At 47.1% G+C, this 20,679-nt stretch overlaps 1 protein-coding gene, 1 long non-coding RNA gene and 1 pseudogene across 1 annotated transcript; 1 reads left to right on the top strand and 2 right to left on the bottom strand.

The window, feature by feature from the left end:
• Window positions 1–20,679, bottom strand: part of LOC132592083 (zinc finger protein 850-like) — a 236,806-nt pseudogene that overhangs the window by 131,014 nt on the left and 85,113 nt on the right.
• Window positions 1–20,679, top strand: part of LOC118085028 (zinc finger protein 420-like) — a 78,643-nt gene that overhangs the window by 11,553 nt on the left and 46,411 nt on the right.
• LOC132592090 (uncharacterized) lies at window positions 9,224–14,380 on the bottom strand. Its single transcript, XR_009557533.1, has 3 exons — window positions 14,295–14,380; window positions 12,515–12,601; window positions 9,224–9,256 (listed from the first exon to the last, which is right to left on the bottom strand). It is a non-coding gene; the product is annotated as an uncharacterized LOC132592090 (long non-coding RNA).

Here is a 20,679-nt window from a genome sequence, read left to right as displayed (position 1 = left end):
AAAACGCCATGGGGGCAGCGAACCCAGCAAGTCTCCCTCTGAGGGGTCCCAGGCGGAGATCAATGGGGGATAAGGGTCATGGCTCCCCATACCTTCCAAGGGTATCAGAAGGGCACGATCCGCAGCCATCAGTTAATTTCTTTTGGGGGTTTGTGAGCTGGGGTGAAAATCCCTGACTCTCAGACTCTTCGTGACCCCATGGACCATAGCACGGCAGGCTCTGTCTGTCTTCCACTGCCTCCTGCAGTTTGGTCAGACTCATGTTCATAGCTTCGAGAACACTGTCCAACCATCTTGTCCTCTGTCGTCCCCTTCTCCTTGTGCCCTCCATCTTTCCCAAGATCAGGGTCTTTTCCAGGGAGTTTTCTCTTCTCATGAGGTGGCCAAAGTATTGGAGCCTCAGCTTCACGATCTGTCCTTCCAGTGAGCACACAGCTGATTTCCTTCAGAATTGATAAGTTTGATCTTCTTGCAGTCCATGGGACTCTCAAGAGTCTCCTCCAGCACCATAATTCAAAAGCAACAATTCTTCGGCGATCAGCCTTCTTTATGGTCCAGCTCTCACTTCCATACATCACTACTGGGAAAACCATAGCTGTAACTATACGGACCTTTGTAGGCAAGGTGATGTCTCTGCTTTTTAAGATGCTGTCTAGGTTTGTCATTGCTTTTCTCCCAAGAAGCAGGCGTCTTTTAATTTCGTGACTGCTGTCACCATCATGAAACCCAAGAAAGTAAAATCTCTCACTGTTAGGATTCCTGCTCCATGTTTGCAGTCATGAGATTGTTGTCTATCACACAGCGGTGTGTGTTTTCATTCATCGCATGATGAATCCAGGGTCTGGAAACCATGCCTTATGGCTGAGCCAATTGGGAATATTTAGCATGAGAAAGAGGAGATATGATAGCCATCTTCAAAAACCTCCAGGGTTGTCACATGGAAGGTGAGACCACTTCCAGAGGGAAGGACACAAACCCATGGTTTCAAGTTGCAAGAAAGAAGATTCCAACTAAACATTTTCTGACACTAAGAGAGGGTTCAGCACTGGAACAGTCTCCCTCAGGAGGTTGTGGTCTCATTGAATGGAGCTTTTTAAGCAGAGGTTAGATGGAGGCTTCAACCGGAGATTCCTGCATTGCAGAGGGTTGGACTAGATGACCCTCTGAGTCCCTTCCAACTCTACAATCCTATGATTCTAACTCTCAAGCATGTGGTTAAGCCACATGACAGGACGGAATCCCAACAGAAGTTCTGAAAGATGGCTTCAGATCTTCCCTCATGAAACACCTCCACGACCTCCTTGTTCAGCGTTAGAAACAAGGATCCATGGCACAAGACACAAGTAGCATATATACTACCGTGTGTGTGTGTGTGTGTGTGTACACACACACAACCAAGATGATTGTCAGCTACGTCCCTTCGCTGACAGGAAGTGGGAACGCCGGCAGACAGAGGGAACAGATTAGGCAGCTCAAGCAGTGAATCAGACACAGACTGGCAGTAGCCTCTCCAAAAACTTGTGGGCTATTGAGTCTTTGCAAGAGGCAGGAAAAGGACAGGAAACGACGGTGGGGGGTTTCCTGCTGGGGGGAAAGGGGGCGGCTTCCTTGGGGAATGACACTGAGTAGCTGAGCTCCGTCATGTTTTGGTTTGTTTGAGCAATAAATCTGAACTAACTGACTGCCGGAGTTGTCCCACGTCTGTGAGAGAGACCCATGCCATTACAATGATATCCTTTTGTTAATAAATGTCAGGAGTGAAGAACCCTCTCTCTGCTTGTAGCATCATCAAAGACAAGAGGAACAAGCAGGTTTGTATCAGTCATCTGGTTGAAAGACAAAGAATCCAGGTCTCCAAGCAAAGGAGATGTTGCCTACTCTGAAGACCACCTCTTCCATCTCCAACAACGTCCTGAGTACCTACAGAAAGTCCCAGGAATCACACTTACCCTGCATTCTCTGTTCCTAAATGCAGAGTGACTGAGGGGCCCTTGGAGAAGGAGGATCTCCCAAACTTTCCAGGAAGGTCTCTGCTGCAGGCTGCTCTCTCCCTCCCCCCCTCCTGCTCCACTGTCTTGTAACTAGGCATTTCTTCATTCAGCTACAGTTCAGCTCTGTCTTCTTCTCATCTTGAAACTGCTGGAGACAAGGGGGCAAACCTTCCCACTCTCCCTCCTCTTCTGAGAGGAGCTGAGCAGACTGAATGGACACTTCCCAGTCTTCCTGTTCAGTTTATTCCCTGAAAATTAAGAATTAAAGGATCAGTTCTCCTTGACTTGGTATGCAGGACAGATGGAAGCGACCACAGCCACTTCCAGCCATCGATCATGCAAGACGTGACAGGAGAGGTCCCCGGCTTGGTTACTGGGGTGCTAGTCCTCAACACAGACCTAGCTATTCACACCTCGTAAAGGTGTGACTCAGAACAGCAAAATCTAATATGTTACTTTACTCAGTTGACGGCTGCTGTACAAAGGAGCCAACTCCTAGGGGCAGAGGTCCCTTGGCCCACACCCAATAAAATATTTGAGAGATCCACCAAATATTTGATGGGCACTGCCATTCAAATGGTGTGCTTGCACTGTCTTGTGATCAATTATGCAGGGTGGAGCAGGTAATATTTTATTCAAGTTGGCACCCCTGCCACCATCGTGAATGCCATGAAAGCATGCTGCCAGTGCTGTGCCCACACTGGTGTGCACCCCAGTCTTGCCCCTTGCCAAGTTCTGAAGAAATCGAGAGCAGTTCAATGTGTTTGTTGCCCAATGTTAGCTCTATAGGAGGTAAGGGCACCGAAATTTCCCAGTGATGAAGCCTAAGTTGTATTTGTGATGAGTCTGCTAGAAGGGGACACCAGGCGCTGGGTGGCCCCCATTCTCGTTGCCTGGCATGCATGGCTGTCCTTAGAGAGCCAGTGTGGTGCAGTGGTTAAGAGCGGCAGACTCCTAATCTGGGGAACCGGGTTCGCGTCTCCACTCCTCCACATGCAGCTGGTGGGTGACCTTGGGCTAGTCACACTTCTCTGAAGTCTCTCAGCCCCACTCACCTCACAGAGTGTTTGTTGTGGGGGAGGAGGGGAAAGGAGATCGTTAGCCGCTTTGAGACTCCTTCGGGTAGTGATAAAGCAGGATATCAAATCCAAACAACAACAACTCCTCCTCCTCCTCTTCTTCTTCTTCTTCTTCTTCTTCTTCTTCTTCTTCTTCTTCTTCTTCTTCTTCTTCTTCTTCTTCTTCTTCTTCTTCTTCTTCTGTGCCTTGTAAGGTAGCGACCATGGAGATCAGAAGGGGCAATGGGGCTTCAAACACGCAGAGTAAGGAAACAAATATTGGTATGCATTGCAAATAAATAGATTAAACAGAAAACAAGCTATGACTGGACCCTTCCATTCTTTATTTTTGTAGCCATCTATGTTTGAGCTTGTGCAGAACAAGGTCTTTTCAAGGTGTGTTTAAGGGTTGTTGCCAGAGAGTCCCATAATCTAGGTGGCAGAGTGTGGATTGTGCATTGAAACAGTGGGGTGATCTCTTGGTTTTGTTTTTGTGTAGTGATCGTGGGATCCAGTTACGTTCCTCTTAAGGTGTCTTCTTAGAGCCAAATATCATTAGGCACCTTCTTACAAATATAGTATATTTCTAGATCACATTCTAATGCCACCCAGCATTTTCCAGCGTAGCAATCAAAGGACACTCCAACACAGTCGTGGTTCACTTCATAAGTTGGCTCATCTTCATTCCAGTAGCTGAAAAGAGAAGAAACAGCAGCACTGATCAATCAATCAAAGATTGGATGTCTACTTCCTCACTCACTCCTCATGCCTTCTACCATTAAAAAAATGTTCAGCTCTTTCTCTTTTAATGTGATGGATTTTTCTTCCCAGATTTCAGAATTCTATCCATGTAAAAGAACAACAAAAAAAAAAAAAACACAACTGGGGGTCAAGACTGTCTATTTTCTTCTCATATGAAGTGATTCCTCATAGGAAACTACAAAAAAGTGAGGATGTCACTGAGGAAGGCTCTTCGGTACACACAAGAACTTTCAGTCAATTTATTTAACAATTTTGTATAGTATCCAATGCAGAACTTCTGCTATTGCCAGGATTTCCATTTCTGCAACAGAACCGCCCCTCTCTCCCCTCCATGTGCACCCGCACCCTCCTCAGATCTGCTCTGTACCATTTTGGGTGTTGAGAGATCCTTACGCTCTCGTAGCAGAGTTAGCACAGTAGTGATTGTTCTGAGCAAATAAAAACTTTGTTAGATTTGCATCTGCCTTAATCCACCTCCCCTCACATCCATCACTCACCCTATGCACAAGGATAGCAATGACACTATACAGATACAAAAAGAGCTAAGTCTACAACTGAGATACAAAATATAATCTATAACCACAAAGCCATTATAGATAGAGATGATTGAAATGATATGATTTCATATATATATATATATATGGAGTTTCGCAGTAGTGATGTATGGAAGTGAGAGCTGGACCATAAAGAAGGCTGATCGCCGAAGAATTGATGCTTTTGAATTATGGTGCTGGAGGAGACTCTTGAGAGTCCCATGGACTGCAAGAAGATCAAACCTATCCATTCTTAAGGAAATCAGCCCTGAGTGCTCCCTGGAAGGACAGATCCTGAAGCTGAGGCTCCAATGTTGTTGTTGTTGTTTAGTCGTTTAGTCGTGTCCGACTCTTCGTGACCCCATGGACCATAGCACGCCAGGCATTCCTGTCTTGCAGTGCACTCCCATAGTGATGTATGGAAGTGAGAGCTGGACCATAAAGAAGGCTGATCGCCGAAGAATTGATGCTTTTGAATTATGGTGCTGGAGGAGACTCTTGAGAGTCCCATGGACTGCAAGAAGATCAAACCTATCCATTCTTAAGGAAATCAGCCCTGAGTGCTCCCTGGAAGGACAGATCCTGAAGCTGAGGCTCCAATACTTTGGAAAATACTGGGAAAACCATAGCTTTAACTATACGGACCTTTGTGGGCAAGGATCAATGCCTTGTCGTGGCGAAGGGGCTTGAATAACTCAGAGAAGCTATGAGCTATGCCATGCAGGGCCACCCAAGATGGACAGGTCATAGTGGAGAGTTTTGACTAAACGTGATCCACCTGGAGAAGGAACTGGCAAGCCACTCCAGTATCCCTGCCAAGAAAACTCCATGGACAAAGAGGCTCCAATACTTTGGCCAATACTTTGAAGAGAAGAGAAGACTCCCTGGAAAAGACCCTGATGTTGGGAAAGATGGAGGGCACAAGGAGAAGGGGACGATGGAGGACGAGATGGTTGGACAGTGTTCTTGAAGCTACGAACATGAGTCTGACCAAACTGAGGGAGGCAGTGGAAGACAGGAGTGCCTAGCGTGCTCTGGTCCATGGGGTCACGAAGAGTCGGACACGACTAAACGACTAAACAACAACAATGTCTATGTCTATTTATCTTACATTCTGGTTCTAAGTTTAATCAATTATCCATAGTTGATAGCCCCATGCTTATTGTCACTTCCATTGTATATTGAATCAAGTCCCACTACACAACACTAAGATTCTGTGGTAAATGTATCCTATAACTCCCCCATTTTTAACTCTCCATGAATCTATTCAATGATATTAGTGATAATTGTGTAGTAGGTATTTTTCACTCCCATGAGATCTTTGGGTTGGATCTGCCCTTTGGTCAAGTCTAAGTTCACATACAGCAGTGATTGACCAACTGGAGGTCAAGGACCACCCACCCAGCGGCTCCATTACACCATTCACATAACAAAAACTGCCACAGAGATATCCCAATGTCCAAAGGTAGAGGGGCCCATGGCATAGCTTTTGACAAAGGGGTCTGTACTACTTAGCTAACGGGGAACCACTGGCATACAGGGTTTAAGTTCCCAGCTAGTCTTATCCAACTCCAATGGCCATTTGTGAACTTTACTCACTACCTTTGCCAAAAAGGTTAAGTGGTTAGTGTTGGGTGCATCAATAGAGATGAATGTCATTGGATTTTCTTCCAGGAGAAAGCTACCCTCTGTTAATCCAGTCTTGGAAATAAATGCGAGACCAGCTACCACCAAGCTGTGGATGAGTGAGATCTTACTCTGACCTTGTCAATCCATCAACACGGGTTGAAAAGAGTTGTTAGATACTTAAAGGGAACCATGAACTGTCTTAAATTGCCAGCTGACAGCAACCCAAAACTATTAGGGATCTGTCAGGGATTCTTCCGTTGTGATTCCTGCTTTGCAGGGGGTTGGCCTAGATGACCCTTGGGGTCTCATCCAACCGTAAATTTCTATGTGTCTATGACTCTATCCAAAAGAGTGACATGAACTACCCTCTCTCACACACTTACCTCACCTGCTCCTATTATTTTAGTTTTGAGATTGCTGGTTATTCAGATTGTTTAGCAGATAACTGTAGAAATATTTTTCCTAAAGAGAGTGTTGCTCAGCTTTAGGTTCCTGCAAGTCCTTTTGTAGCTGAGCTAAGCAGCACATACCATTTAAAAGCATGCCCTCACCCTCTTCTGAATCACCACATTCACTGGGTTAGAGAAGCAAGAAGAGTAGCCTTCCTACCTCTCCAACCTTGTGAGAAGAAGCAGTCACTCACCTGGACGATGATGTGGAGGAATACATATGTAGATCTTTGGTAGTAGAGAAAAGTGCATGGCAAAATATATTTGGAGAGCGAACAGATCAGTTATGTACAGTGGTACCTCAAGTTACGAATGCCTTGACTTCTGAAGGTTTCAACTTCCGAAGTCCGCTAACCCGGAAATATTTTTGCCGCGTGCGCATTCTGCGCATGCGCCGAAGCGGCACACGCAGTCTGCGCATGCGCAAAGCACAAAATCATGCTTTGTGCATGCGCAAAATGGGCGCTTCGACTTAATGAAGTTTTCGACTTCCGAAGAGCGCCGCGGAACGGATCACCTTCGTAAGTCAAGGTACCACTGTAAACAGAACCTGCAACTTTTTTGAATGCATGCCATTAACAAATATTTCTTCAGAAACTTACGGGACTAAAGCCTCTATTCCTGACAGCCATGACCATTTCCCCTTGTCTTTAAAGACTCCAATCCAAAAAACCTTTTGTTGGCTTTGTACTTGCTTGTCTATAAAATACTAGGGAAGGGGTGGAGAAAGAACAAATAAAATATTTTAAGACAATGTCCTTTTCTCTAGGAGACTATAGCCCTTTACAGAAATTAAACACGCATAAAACAAACACATTTTAAAAGGAGCAGGTGTCACATTTGAAGGTCCAATCCACATATATTTTGACATCTTTCCGCAGGGCCTGCAAGACGGAGCTGTTCCACCTGGCCTTTGGGCTGGACTGACCACCTGGCCTTTGGGCTGGACCTCCCTTATGGTTTTGATTTGGGCCATTTTAAAATGAGGCTGCATTTTTTAAAATAAATAAATAAATCTTAATTGTATTTTAATCTGCATTTAAATCAATTGTTTTTCTTTCTTTTACGTTTCATTGTAACTTTATTGATGTCAGCCACCCTGAGCTCAGCTCTCACTGGGGAGGGCGGGGTATAAATAAAGTATTTATTATTATTATTATTATTATATTATTATTATTATTATTATTATTATTATTATTATTATTATATTAAGCAGTGATCAAAACTATACATAGTATTCCCATCACCAAGAATAATTTCATACAGTGGATGTGGTATTGTCCCCCTCATCACAATTATGATGATGATGATGATGGAATCAAGGAAGCACCCCAAGAGGAAATATTGTAGTGAAGGGTGATGATGATGATTATGAATAATAATAATAATAATAATAATAATAATAATAATAATAATTTATTTATACCCCACCCACCTGGCTGGGTTTTTCCAGCCACTCTGGGTGGCTTCCAACAGGGGGGGAAAAGTGCAATAATCTATTAAACATTAAAAGCCTCCCTAAACAGGGCTGCCTTCCGATGTCTTCTTAAAATCTGATATGGTAGCTGTTTTTCTCTTTGACATCTGATGGGAGGGCGTTCCACAGGGCGGGTGCCACCACCGAGAAGGCCCTCTGCCTGGTTCCCTGCAACTTGGCTTCTCACAACGAGGGAACCGCCAGAAGGCCCTCGGTGCTGGACCTCAGTGTCTGGGCAGAACGATGGGGGTGGAGACGCTCCTTCAGATATACTGGGCCGAAGCCGTTTGGGCTTTAAAGGTCAACACCAACACTTCACCTGCCCTCACCGAGACTGGCTACATATGTCCTCCAGTCAAGACACAGTTAAAATTTCCAAATGCTGTAAATGACTGTGCCATAGAACAGTTGGTCTTGGCACCACCTACGGGTCAGTGACCTGCATGGTAAATACTCCAATTTCTGCATCCATGTTTGTTGGTTGGTTCCAGAGACACTGGAATCCGTCTGGTTGTGGTATGCCTGATGGCATGATGGTGGGGTCTCACCCATGTCTGTGCCCTGTAGCACCCCAGTAGCTCCTCTGCCAGGGCTAAGGCAGATGCCCCTCAAGTATCTCCTCCTTCACCTCCTTCAAGACCTCCTTCTTGACTCTATTAGAGCTCAGCAGCTCCAAGAAACCTTTAGTTAGTCCCAGATGGTAGCAGCTGCTCCCTGCCTCACCCACCCCTTGGCTTGACTGATGGAGTTGCTGTCTTGGCTGCATACAGGTGGATTAAAGGCAAAGATAAAGGGACCCCTGACCATTAGGTCCAGTGGCGCTCATCTCGCATTATTGCCGAGGGAGCCGGCGTACAGCTTCCAGGTCATGTGGCCAGCATGACAAAGCCGCTTCTGGCGAACCAGAGCAGCGCACGGAAACGCCGTTTACCTTCCCGCTGTAGCGGTTCCTATTTATCTACTTGCATTTTGATGTGCTTTCGAACTGCTAGGTTGGCAGGAGCTGGGACCAAGCAACGGGAGCTCACCCCGTCACAGGGATTCAAACCGCCGACCTTCTGATCGGCAAGTCCTAGGCTCTGTGGTTTAACCCACAGCGCCACCCGCCACAGCTGGATTGGAACTTCTTAAATGGATAGTGATGATAGGAGCCCTTTGGCTCATGCAGATCCCCTACCTTTCCTATACTCAGCTTTGATGCTCACCTGTTCTTCCCGTGTTTCCACAGAAATGAGCCTGGCGCCCTCCTGCTCACAATGTTTTTGGGCCTCCACCCATGTGCCTATCTCAATAGAAAACCAATAGAAGGTCCTGTGATGTACAAGCCAACCATTGTCCAAGTTTTCAAGAAGGATATCTTTGAGTCCAGCCATGTATGGAGGAAGGAGAGGGGAAAAATACGGAATTTAATGGGAACCACCTTGTATGTCTCTGCAGATTTCAATTATTTTTGTTAAGTTCATTTCTGTGGCCACGTGATAACATATATTCATCTAGGAAGCTCAGAAAGATTAAAACAAGAACAACATGAACACTTCGACCCATGCTGATGCTGCAGTAAATATCTGGGCGGGGGTAGCTGGAAAAGGAACGCAGTCAAGAACCTTTTATTTGAGGGAATAGACACAAGATGCATGCCCCCTCACAGGCCTTATCTGAACCCCTGGGGCCTCACCTATTTGTTTCCACCTGGATTTAATCTTGTTGTATTTAATCTTGTTTTTAAGCTGTATTTTAACCAATTGGTTTATATCTGGTGTTAGCCGCCCTGAGCCCAGTCTTGGCTGGGGAGGGCGGGGTATAAATAAAAATTATTATTATTATTATTATTATTATTATTATTATTATTATTATTATTATTATTCTCAGGGCAGCATCAGGGCAGAGGGGAACTAGCTGTGGTTTATCACAATTCTCTTTTTCTCTCTAGGCTCTCTGCAGGGGGGGGGGAGAATCTAGCCTAGTGTGTGTGTTGCTGACCTTGGGCAACTGGGGCAGATGAGGGATTCTGCTGGTTTACCACCCACTTTGCTGCCCAGCAATCGTCCTGACTGAGCTGGATCCAGTGGGCTTCCAAATGGCTGATATGACTGGTGCTCCTGCCGAGCTTTGGCTAAGCTCTGGAACAAACTAATAATAATGATAATGATAATAATAATAATAATACTTTGTTTATATGCTGCCCATCAGCCTGGGTTTCCCCCAGCCACTCTGGGCAACTTCCAACAAATTAAAACAGAATTGGACACCAACCATTAAAAACTTCCCTGAACAGGGCTGCCTTCAGATGTCTTCTGAAAGTCAGAAAGTTGTTTTCCCCCTTGACATCTGGTGGGAGGGAGTGTGCCACAGGGCGGTTGCAACAACCCAGAGGGCCCTCTGCCTTGGCTTGGGCCATTGACCCTGCCCTGCTTCATGCAGCCTGTTTGGCCCCCTGGCAAACTGCAGAGGTTAGGGGAAGAAAGATGCTGGGAGACGGCTTTCACGCGAGTGGAGGAAAAATCTGGTTGAATGCAATCGACTGCTGGTGAGGACTCATCCTCGAGCCTCCCAAGTGGCAGTGAAGGCTACAAAGAAGGCTTGCTTTGCTTCCTCCATTGTGCCATCCAGCAGAGCTTTCCCAGGTAGCTCAGGGCCTGCGACAGTCTGGCCGAAGGAGATGACAGAACTGTGACTTGTTTGCAAAGCATTTAGAGGATAAAATCGCTTGCATCTTGACCCTGCTATTATAGCAATGGATCTCAAAGGGTGTCCAGAGCAGAGTCTGTTTCCGTTGTGTTGGGTGTGTTTCAGTCGGAAAGGTTTAAGAATGCGGACAAGGTGCTTGGATCGGTCAGGACGACCACTTGCGCCCTGGCCCCCTTGCCCCTTGTGGCTGATACAAACTAGCAGGGAGGGGACAGCCGGCTGGACCAGAAGGCTGATTACTGCCTCTTTATAGGAGGGGTTGGTCCCGGTGTGTTTGAAGGAGGCAGTGGTAAAACCACTCCTTAAGAAACCTTCCCTGGGGTCAGAAAATCTAAGTAACTCTCTGCCAGTTGCTAATCTCCCCTTCCTGGGCAACATTCTTGACATAGCTGCTAAGTCTCCCGTTTTCCCCGGGAAATCCCTGTTTTTCCAGCTGTTCCTAGCTGAAAAACCGGATTTTTTTGTTTCCCCCCAGTTTATTCTGGCACGGCGGCCGTTTTGGAACTGGACGGAGCATGCTCAGAAGCGACTTTTGATGCTGCTCTGCCCAGTTCCAAAATGGCTGCAGTGCGACTTCTGGCGCGGCGGCCGTTTTGGAACTGGGCAAAGCAGCATCAAAAGTCACTTCTGAGCATGCTCCGCCCAGTTCCAAAATGGCGGCAGCGCTACTTCCGGTCTGCTATTTCCGGCCCGGTCCCTTATTTCTCTGACAGCAACTTGGCAGGTATGATTCTTGAGCAGGTGATTGTGGACCAGATCCAGGTGCTCTTGGAGGAAACTGGTTTTCTAGATCCGTTTCAATCAGGATTTAGACTTGGTTTTGGCATAATGTCTTTAAAGGCAATCATATTTCCCAAGGTCAAAGAGAAAGAGGGGGAATGGCCTCATACAACTCTTACAAAATGTGCGTTTTGTGGGATGTGAAACTCACTTAGCAGTCAAGTGCAACATTCCTAGAATAGATACCCTGGGGGTGCTTTGTACCACCCAGGAGAAAAATTCCTGTTTCCTCCTGAGCTGGGACAAAGCTTCCTCTGCATATGACTTGAGTCGCGGTCACTTGGGACTAACCCCCCCCCCCTTTGTAACTTAAGCCTGCCTTCTGGGATTTCATTGTGAACTGAATGAAAGTGAGTAAACTCCTTTTATATTGACTTTAATAAGTTTGCCATGCCTACTCTTTTTAAGAGGGATAAGAAGGGATCTTATAAGGGCTCTTATGTAGTGCAGATAAGCCTGAAACAAGCTAACCACTGTGCAAATTTAAAGGGGGGGAATGTTTGGAACTCTGCTAAGATACAGAATTTGCCAATGCCAGTTAGGAAGGATATCATCAAATAATATATCCTCTCCTGCCTCCTTGAACATTCCCACGTTTTTGGTGCTGAACATCTTTAGCTTGCTTCTATGTACAAGTGACATCATATGCATTCATTCCCATTCTTTGCTTTCACATCTAAAGCTTTATAGACAATTTTATCATTGGTTTTTCCAATTATGTATTCAGTGGCCGATGGGTCAATTCACTACGTGAGTGGGCTTAAGAGCTTCTTTCCGATGGCCTTGTCTTTTCTTTCCTCGCAATAGAACAGACATCCCCAAACTTCGGCCCTCCAGATGTTTTGGACTACAATTCCCATCATCCCTGACCACTGGTCCTGTTAGCTAGCGATCATGGGAGTTGTAGGCCAAAACATCTGGAGGGCCGCAGTTTGGGGATGCCTGCAATAGAAGCTAAATCAATTCAACAGTTCAGGAAAGTTGAACTGGATACCTCTGATGTTTCCCTAGGTGGCCGGATACAAAGGAGGGCAGCACTCTGCTCTGGCTCTCAGAGTTTTCAGCTAGAGGAGGGGCTTTCAGCTGGTGCAGACCCAGGGCAGGTTCCCACTGTACTACAATTCTTCAGCATTGTAGGGTAGCTTACCAATTTCCTTTTGCAGTTGATCATTTTTTTTGGCAGAATACACCATTTCCTCTGATTTGTTTACAGCTACAGCAAGTATTTCTAAGTCTAAAAGATTTGAAACAGTTTAAGGCACGAGTATCTGAAACAACAATCTGCAAATATCAGGAAACCATTTCCAAACACTTAAAAACACTCAGGCCTGAAACAAGAAGCAGAATATGAGGGCAGACTTGATTCTCTGTGGCTGAAATCACCAATGAAAAGCCTCAGAAGACTCCTGCAGCTGGATCAGACCAAAGACCCATGCAATCCACTATCCTATTCTCACATTAAAAGTGGCTCAATGATGTTCCCCTTCTATGTCCTCCTTTTCTGCTGGGAATTACAGGGTCAAAAACCAATTCTGCCTTGAATTCCACAGGAGAGCCAAATATACAAAGAATACTTTGCAGTTTTCAATTATGCTTTGTGAGATCTAAGGAAATAGAGGCGCCAAAACTCTTTTTATGATGCAGGATATTACAGGGCCGGTGCTAGGGTTTTTTGCGCCCTAGGCGAGATCACCTTCTGCCGCACCCACCCCCCCAAAATTTCCCAGAGTTGTTGAACTTTTTTAGAAAAAAAAGTGGAATAAAAAATAAAATAAAAATAGAAAATAAATAAAAATAGAAAAAAGAAAAAGAAAAAAAGAAAAAATAAAAAGTAGGAAAAATAAAAAATAAAAAATAAAATAAAAAACAGCTGAGAGGCGCGGCGAGGTGGCCCCAGGCTCGCGCTCTCCACGTGCCTCCGGAGCTTCGTGCAGGGAGCGTGAGCCTGGGGCCGCCTCCACTGTGCCTGTCAGCTGTTGAGCAGCTTCAGGCCGCTCTCCGGAGGCACGCGCACCTCAGGATAGCGGCCTGAAGCTGCTCAACAGCTGACAGGCGCAGTGGAGGCGGCCCCAGCCCCAGGCAGCACCGGGGGGGGGGTGCGACGGGCAGCAGCCAGGCTGGCCAGCGCCCCCTCCATTTTGGCGCCCTGAGGATATAATGCGGGGATATATCCGGCCCTGAGGATATAATGTCAGTGCAAGGATTTTTCCTCGTGCAATACAATCTTCAGCCCCCTTCCCTCCAATCTGTTCTGAAGTCCTGCCCTGTCCTGTCCCCCCCCCCCACTGCCCCCAGAGAGAAGCTTTGGTTATGGCAGGGGTCAGCAACCTTTTTCAGCCGTGGGCTGGTCCACCTCTCAGACCATGTGGTGGGTATACTCTGGTTTCTCTTCAGATCGTATAAATCAGACCATGTGGTGGGCCAGACTATATTTTTAGGGGGGAAATGGATGGATTCCTAGACCCCACAAATAACCCAGAGATGCATTTTAAGTAAAAGGACACATTCTACTCATATAAAAACACACTGATTCCCGGACCATTTGTGGGCTGGATTGAGAAGGCGATTAGGCCGCATCCGGCCCACGGGCCTGAGGTTGCCTTCCCCTGGGTTATGGCATGCAGGGAGAGGTGGGGGGAAATGTTCCCTTGTTCTAGTGCTAAAATCTTGCACTAGCACAAACATTGTGAGTTACAGTGTGATTGGGGAGGACAGCAGTTCTAGTGGGGAGATGTCAGAATCACAACCGTCTGTCTGCTTTTCTTCCTGCTGAGCCATGAAAAAGTGCTAAACTCTGTCGGGTGATGAGTTTCGTTGAATATATGTCTTGCTCACACAATTTGACTCCCAAAGTGAACTACAATAATTGAAATGTTTAATTTAAACATGTTACAGCTAAAGTGTGGATGAGCATATAAAATGCTTACCGTCCTTGTCTTCGTAGATTGTATCCATCCCAACAACAAAGGTTCGAATTATTTTCATTGCCTCTTCAAGCTCCTCTCTTTTTTTCAGTTCCTTCTGATCTAAAAAAGGAGGTAGGTAGAAAAGAAATGAAGAAATTGTGTTCTAGCACACTAGTCTGATAAGTTGGGAAAGGGGATACTTGCTTTCAAACTGCTATTAATATTGGATTTAAATTGCCGACTTGTAACGTGCCCCGGGTCCTTAGGGAGAAGGGCAAATAAAAAAATCAAATCAACAAAAACATGAAAATTACTTCTACACTCTTTTCTGCTCTCAGCCCTTAGATTGAGGGTTCCCAAGCCTTGATTTAAGCTGCCCTGGTGGTCTGAAGTCCTGATTCCATTTAGCCTGCTACTTCTGTTGCCAGATAGTTGGCCTTCCTTAGAGAGCTTTGCATTTTGGTGTCTAGATACACCTGTCCTCTTTGTCCTACAGACAGGCCCGGCTCGCCCATTGACTCTAGTGGCGCGTTAGGGCGCCAGGGCGATCAGGGGGCGCTGAGGGGAGAGCAGGGAGGTAAGCGAGCGCTAGGACCCTGTTCCGCTCTGCAGCGCCAGGGTCATCCCTCACCCTGGCACTGCGTTTCATTGGTAGAGGCAACGCCACATGGCAGCACCTCTACCAATGAAACGCAGCGCCCTGTTGGCGGGAAGGAAGCGGCCGTGGACCCAGCAAGCGCCGGAGTTGCGGGAGATGGCCGGGAAGGCCCTGGTGCGGCGCGGCCTGCCCAGGCACCCCGGTCCGCTGGGAGAAGGGAGGAAGGCCGTGCGGAGCACCGACCGGCACGCCAGGTAAGAGGGGGGGGGGAGAGGCATCCCTGCACCAGGGCGCCCGATGACCTTAAGACGGCCCTGCCAGGCTGCCTATTGCTTTGCCGTATGCTTAAGATATGCAAATTCTTGGATCATTTGATTCCCTCTCCCCGAGCTTTGCTTACTTTGGAGTGCCCTTTAAAAATGAATTAGCTAGGCAAATAGGTCATGTGTTCATCTATCCAGTGCTATTTTTCTGGAAAAAGAGGCGCTGGAACTCAGCATGAATACCCCCCTTGTTCTCTTAGAATGGAAGCACCACTCACCTGAGAGGGGCCGTAACTGAGTCCTGATGAATTCCAGCTGAAAAAAAGCCCTGCATATATCTCAATACAGTGGTACCTCGACTTACGAATGACTCTACTTATGAAATATTTGACTTACGAATGATAAAAATTGGTGCGCGTTTACAAATTTTTTCGACACCCGAAGGCCGACCTGGGCCCTCGCTGCCGCCACTAGCCGGCTTCCCGCTGCCTCGCCGCCGCCCGCGCTCCCTGCACTGAAAGGTAAATGTTGCTGTGCAGTTTGCATGCCTTTAAAGTCTCTTTTAAAGGGTCTTTTTCCTAGGTTCTCCGGAACGAATTAATCCGTTTCCAATGCATTCCTATGGGAAACCGCGATTTGACTTACAAATTTTTCTACATACGAATGTGCGTTCGGATCGGATTAAATTCGTAAGTCGAGGTACCACTGTATTTAGGTAGGCTATAGACCCACCCACATTAGCCATGGCCTTATCCTTTGCAGTCTGTTTTCCCCAAGCACTTTCCTTGAAGGGGCTGGAGCCCTAGCAGAGGGCAGGGTGCCCAGGACCAGAAATGGGGGCTCTCCCACAGCAGATGAGGATTAGTTGGGAAAGGAGGAGAGAATTGCAAGCTGGGAAAGGGAATTGTCCAGGGTGTCCCAGGGACTTGTGTTAGCCTGTGCTTCTGTCCCAAGTGCTGGAACTCACTTATTCAGGGAGAACAAAACAGTGCCATTGCCCTCACTGGGTAACAGCTGTAGACCCCCCCTCCGCCCCCAATATCAAAGAGAGATGAAAGGGGTAAATGGAAGGTGGATCCCGCCATCTCTTTTTGGAAATGCTGTTGGCATTGAAGCAAAGCCCACGACAGTAGTTCGTTTCCGAGCACAATTCAAAGTGTTGGTGCTGACCTTTAAAGCCCTAAATGGCCTCGGTCCTGTATACCTGAAGGAGCATCTCCACCCCCATTGTTCTGCCCGGACACTGAGGTCCAGCTCCGAGGGCCTTCTGGTAGAGGGCCCTCTGGCAGTTCCCTCATTGCGAGAGACCAAGTTGCAGGAAATCAGGCAGGGGGCCTTCTTGGTAGTTGCACCCGCCCTGTGGAACGCCCTCCTATCAGATGTCAAAGAGAAAAACAACTACCAGACTTTTAGAAGACATCTGAAGGCAGCCCTGTTTAGGGAGGCTTTTAATGTTTTATAGATTACTGTATTTTATTTTTCTGTTGGAAGCCGCCCAGAGTGTCTGGGGAAACCCAGCCAGATGGGCGGGGTATAAATTATTATTATTATTATTATTATTATTATTATTATTATTATTGTATCGACGTACGCCAATTATGTACTTACACAATATGAAAATCATCAGTGTCATGACAGTAATGGTGACAATCTCAATTATAACAAATCTTTCACCCTCTGGAGATTTGATGAAGTCAACCAGCGTCTGCAAAGCTGATGTTTAAAGAAAGAAAATTCTGCTTTAGCCATCAATAGCCAACATACCATTCCCACCCCAGGAAAAAGGGTTTCCATATGCTGTGGATGCCATTAGCCAGAGCAGTGGCAAACGGTGCTGCTTGGCTGCCCGGGGCGGTACATATGCAGACCGCCCTGGCGCGTGCACCGTGATGTCAGGACGTACACACCAGGCCGGACTGCGCATGTCCATACATGTGCAGTCCGTCCGCGGAGATGCATGAGGGCGGTGACGTGCGTGCTCCGCTTGGGTGGTGGCCGGCGTGCGAGGGCGGTGGCGGCGAAGGCGGCGGTGCACTCGGCCAGAGGAGGCGAGGGGCGGGTCAGGGGCCGGCGGCGCTGCCCCGCGCTGCCCCCACCAGAATGGAGCCAGGGGCGCCCCGCCTCCGCCCCTCCCTTGCTACGTGCCTGTGCTAGAGACAGTCAATTGTTCAGGGGGTGGGCACTTGGGAGGATAAGCAGGTGGAGGAAGCAAGCCGAGATGTGACCAATGTCTGGATCAAGAGACAGTAGCCTTTGGTATTACTTTCTGACCCCCCTACAAATGACAAGATGCTCCCTCCGAGCACATCCTTCCACATACACAAGCTGAGTTGGGCTGGCCATTGGCTCTTATCTCAATGTCGCTAATGGGGCAGCAGCAGACTAACTGAGGAGGTGCAGTGAGTGCAGCTTGTGTGGTCTACCCACCTCTACCCACCCCAGCACCTGAAAGTGGCTCATTATTCTGCCTAATTGTGCAGCCATTCCTGACTGCACACACTAAAGGAACACAGCAGCCAGCAGCAAAGGGCAGGTTCACCCCTGGGGTTTCTGTGGGCTTTTCTCGAGCTGTGTGGGCTTTTCTCTGCCCTCCTCCCTGGCACAACATGCCTGGTTCCACTCCCTGCCCGCCTCTCCATCAACTTCCCTTTCCTGTGCATTCCTCTACCCACATGACTCCGCTGTATACAGACCACCAGGTTCTTTTGCTTTACGCTTTCTGAACGCTGCATGCCTTCTGGACGCTTCACGCTCTGAGAGCATTGGCTTCCCCATCCTCTTAGTTTTGTCTGAATAGGAATAAGACAAGAACAAATGGAGAATAACACTATGAGCACATTAGGTACAGAGTGGTGTCTATCAGTATTAGACCATCCTTTCCCGTAAAGAAGTTGCTGAGTCCAATATAACTGAAATATCTTTCTTTTCCTTTTGCTGGATCAATCTCAGGTTTAAACCAAAAGAAATGTTCTATATGGATCCCAATGCATTTCTGAAAATTGTTTTAGGTAATATAGCATATTCTCATTTTGCATCCTATTCCTCTCTAAACTCCTGGACATGTAGTTTGCAGGACCATTAAGATGTTCACCATTTAATAGATCTTGTTTTCTGCTGCTCCAGAGAAGCGGACACGGAGCAATGGATTCAAACTACTGTACAAGAAAGAAGATTCCACCTAAACATTAGGAAGAACTTCCTGACAGAAAGAGCTGTTTGGCAGTGGAAATTGCTGCCAAGGAGTGTGGTGGAGTCTCCTTCTTTGGAGGTCTTTAAGTGGAGGCTTGACAGCCATATGCCAAGAATGCTTTGATGGTGTTTCCTGCTTGGCAGGGGGTTGGACTGGATGGCCCTCGTGGTCTCTTCCAACTCTATGATTCTATGATCTATGAGGTCTTCAAATGTTCCTGGGTGCCAACTCCCCGCATCACAGGCATCATGGTCAATGGTTGAGGACGATGGGAGTTGTAGACCAATAACATCTGGAGGGTCACATGTTCCCCACCCTTGATGGTAAAGGTAAAGGTACCACTGACCGTTGGGTCCAGTCACGGTCGACTCTGGGGTTGCGGGACTCATCTCGCTCCACAGGCCGAGGGAACCGGCGTTTGTCCGCAGACAGTTTTCCCGGGTCATGTGGCCAGCATGACTAAGCCACTTCGGGCAAACCAGAGCAGTGCACGGAAACACCGTTTACCTTCCCGCCGGAATGGTACATACATTTAATTATACATTTATTCTAAGGTATATAGATTTAATTATAGAACTACCTTCTGATAATCAGAAAAGATGGAGTACAAGGTTAGGTCTCAGTGAGATGCATCTAAATCCAATTGAATCTTGAATGATTTTGGAGACCATGAGTTGGAACTGGAAAAGAAGCAGAGGGGAAGCTGTTACACAGGCCTGACATCTGGTGCTGTGGCTTAAAGAAAGAAGGAAGAGGGCTGTTGTCTAATTCTGTTTTGAAGCCATCTGAGCTAGCAAATGGAATTGCAAAGACTTGTATTTTCTGGATCGGGATTGACAAACTGGGCCCATGAATCAGAGCCAGGGAATAAAACAGAATGTGGTGCTTCTGATTTGCAATGTAGCTGTAGCTTTAATATCAGGAACGTGGCTGTTTGAGAAGTGAAAGGATGGGAACATAATTTCTGCTCAACCCCCGCCCCCTCCAGGAGGTATGTGGGGTTTGCAACACTGCGCGGGGCTTACTTACCTGCCAGGTGCCACCCACCTTGCTGCAGGTTGACTGTCACCCGGCCCCCATCTCAGCAGGACAATGGGCTGCCGGTTGGGGGTGGGGTGAGGGCCAGGAAAAGGGTCGGTGCTCTTCAGCCCAGGCTCACATTGGGTTTTTTTAAAAAAAAATATATTTATTAAAGATTTTCACACATACAAAAGATACAAACACACTAGACACAAAAAATACAAAAATACAGAAAATACAACTTCCTCACCTTCATGGCTTGCCCTCGGGGCCGGGCAGGGGCTGGGGGCTGCGGTACAGCCTGCTGGGCCTCCCCCAGCCTGCGCTTTTCCCTCCAGCAGTGGGGGGGTGATTGGGAACGCAATTCCATCAAAGGATGGGAATGTAATTACAGCATGAATGACGTCTCTCGCCAGCTTGACATGAGACCTTCACTATGGACTATTTAAGGGCCAGCAGCTTCAGGAGAAAGGGAGGTCTTGATACATGGGAATTCTATGCTCCATTCCAGAATGTGAAGACAGCAACTGCCTGCCAGTCTGAAGTGTCTCAGATAAACCTTCCAAATCTCCATTGGCTGGGGAGACAGGAAGAACTGTACCTATTCTATCTGTATTATGATTATTGTTGCCTAATATATTTTCTCCCCTTCATGGATCAATGCCTTGTCGTGGCGAAGGGGCTTGAATAACTCAGAGAAGCTATGAGCTATGCCATGCAGGGCCACCCAAGATGGACAGGTCATAGTGGAGAGTTTTGACTAAACGTGATCCACCTGGAGAAGGAACTGGCAAGCCACTCCAGTATCCCTGCCAAGAAAACTCCATGGACAAAGACAACAGGCATATAAAAGTTATGACGCTGGAAGATGAGCCCCTCAGGTCGGAAGGCGTCCAACATGCTACTGAGGAAGAGCGGAGGACAAGTACAAGTAGATTCAGAGCTGATGAAGCGGCTGGGCCAAAGCCGAAAGGACGCTCAGTTGCGGATATGCCTGGAAGCGAAAGGAAAGTCCGATGCTGTAAAGAAAAATATTGCATAGGAACCTGGAATGTAAGAACCATGAGTGGAGGTAAGCTGGATGTGGTCAAAAATGAGATGACAAGAATAAATATCGACATCCTGGGCATCAGTGAACTAAAATGGAAGGGAATGGGCGAATTCAGTTCGGATGACTATCATATCTACTACTGTGGGCAAGAATCCTGTAGCAGAAATGGAGTGGCCCTCATAGTCAACAAAAGAGTGGCAAAAGCTGTAATGGGATGCAATCTCAAAAATGACAGAATGATCTCGATACGAATCCAAGGCAGACCTTTTAACATCACAGTAATC

The sequence above is a fragment of the Zootoca vivipara genome, chromosome 4, assembly GCF_963506605.1.
Source record: "Zootoca vivipara chromosome 4, rZooViv1.1, whole genome shotgun sequence".
Lineage (NCBI taxonomy): Eukaryota > Metazoa > Chordata > Lepidosauria > Squamata > Lacertidae > Zootoca > Zootoca vivipara.
Note: the sequence above shows the minus strand (reverse complement) of the source record. Positions and strands in the feature narration are given on the sequence as shown.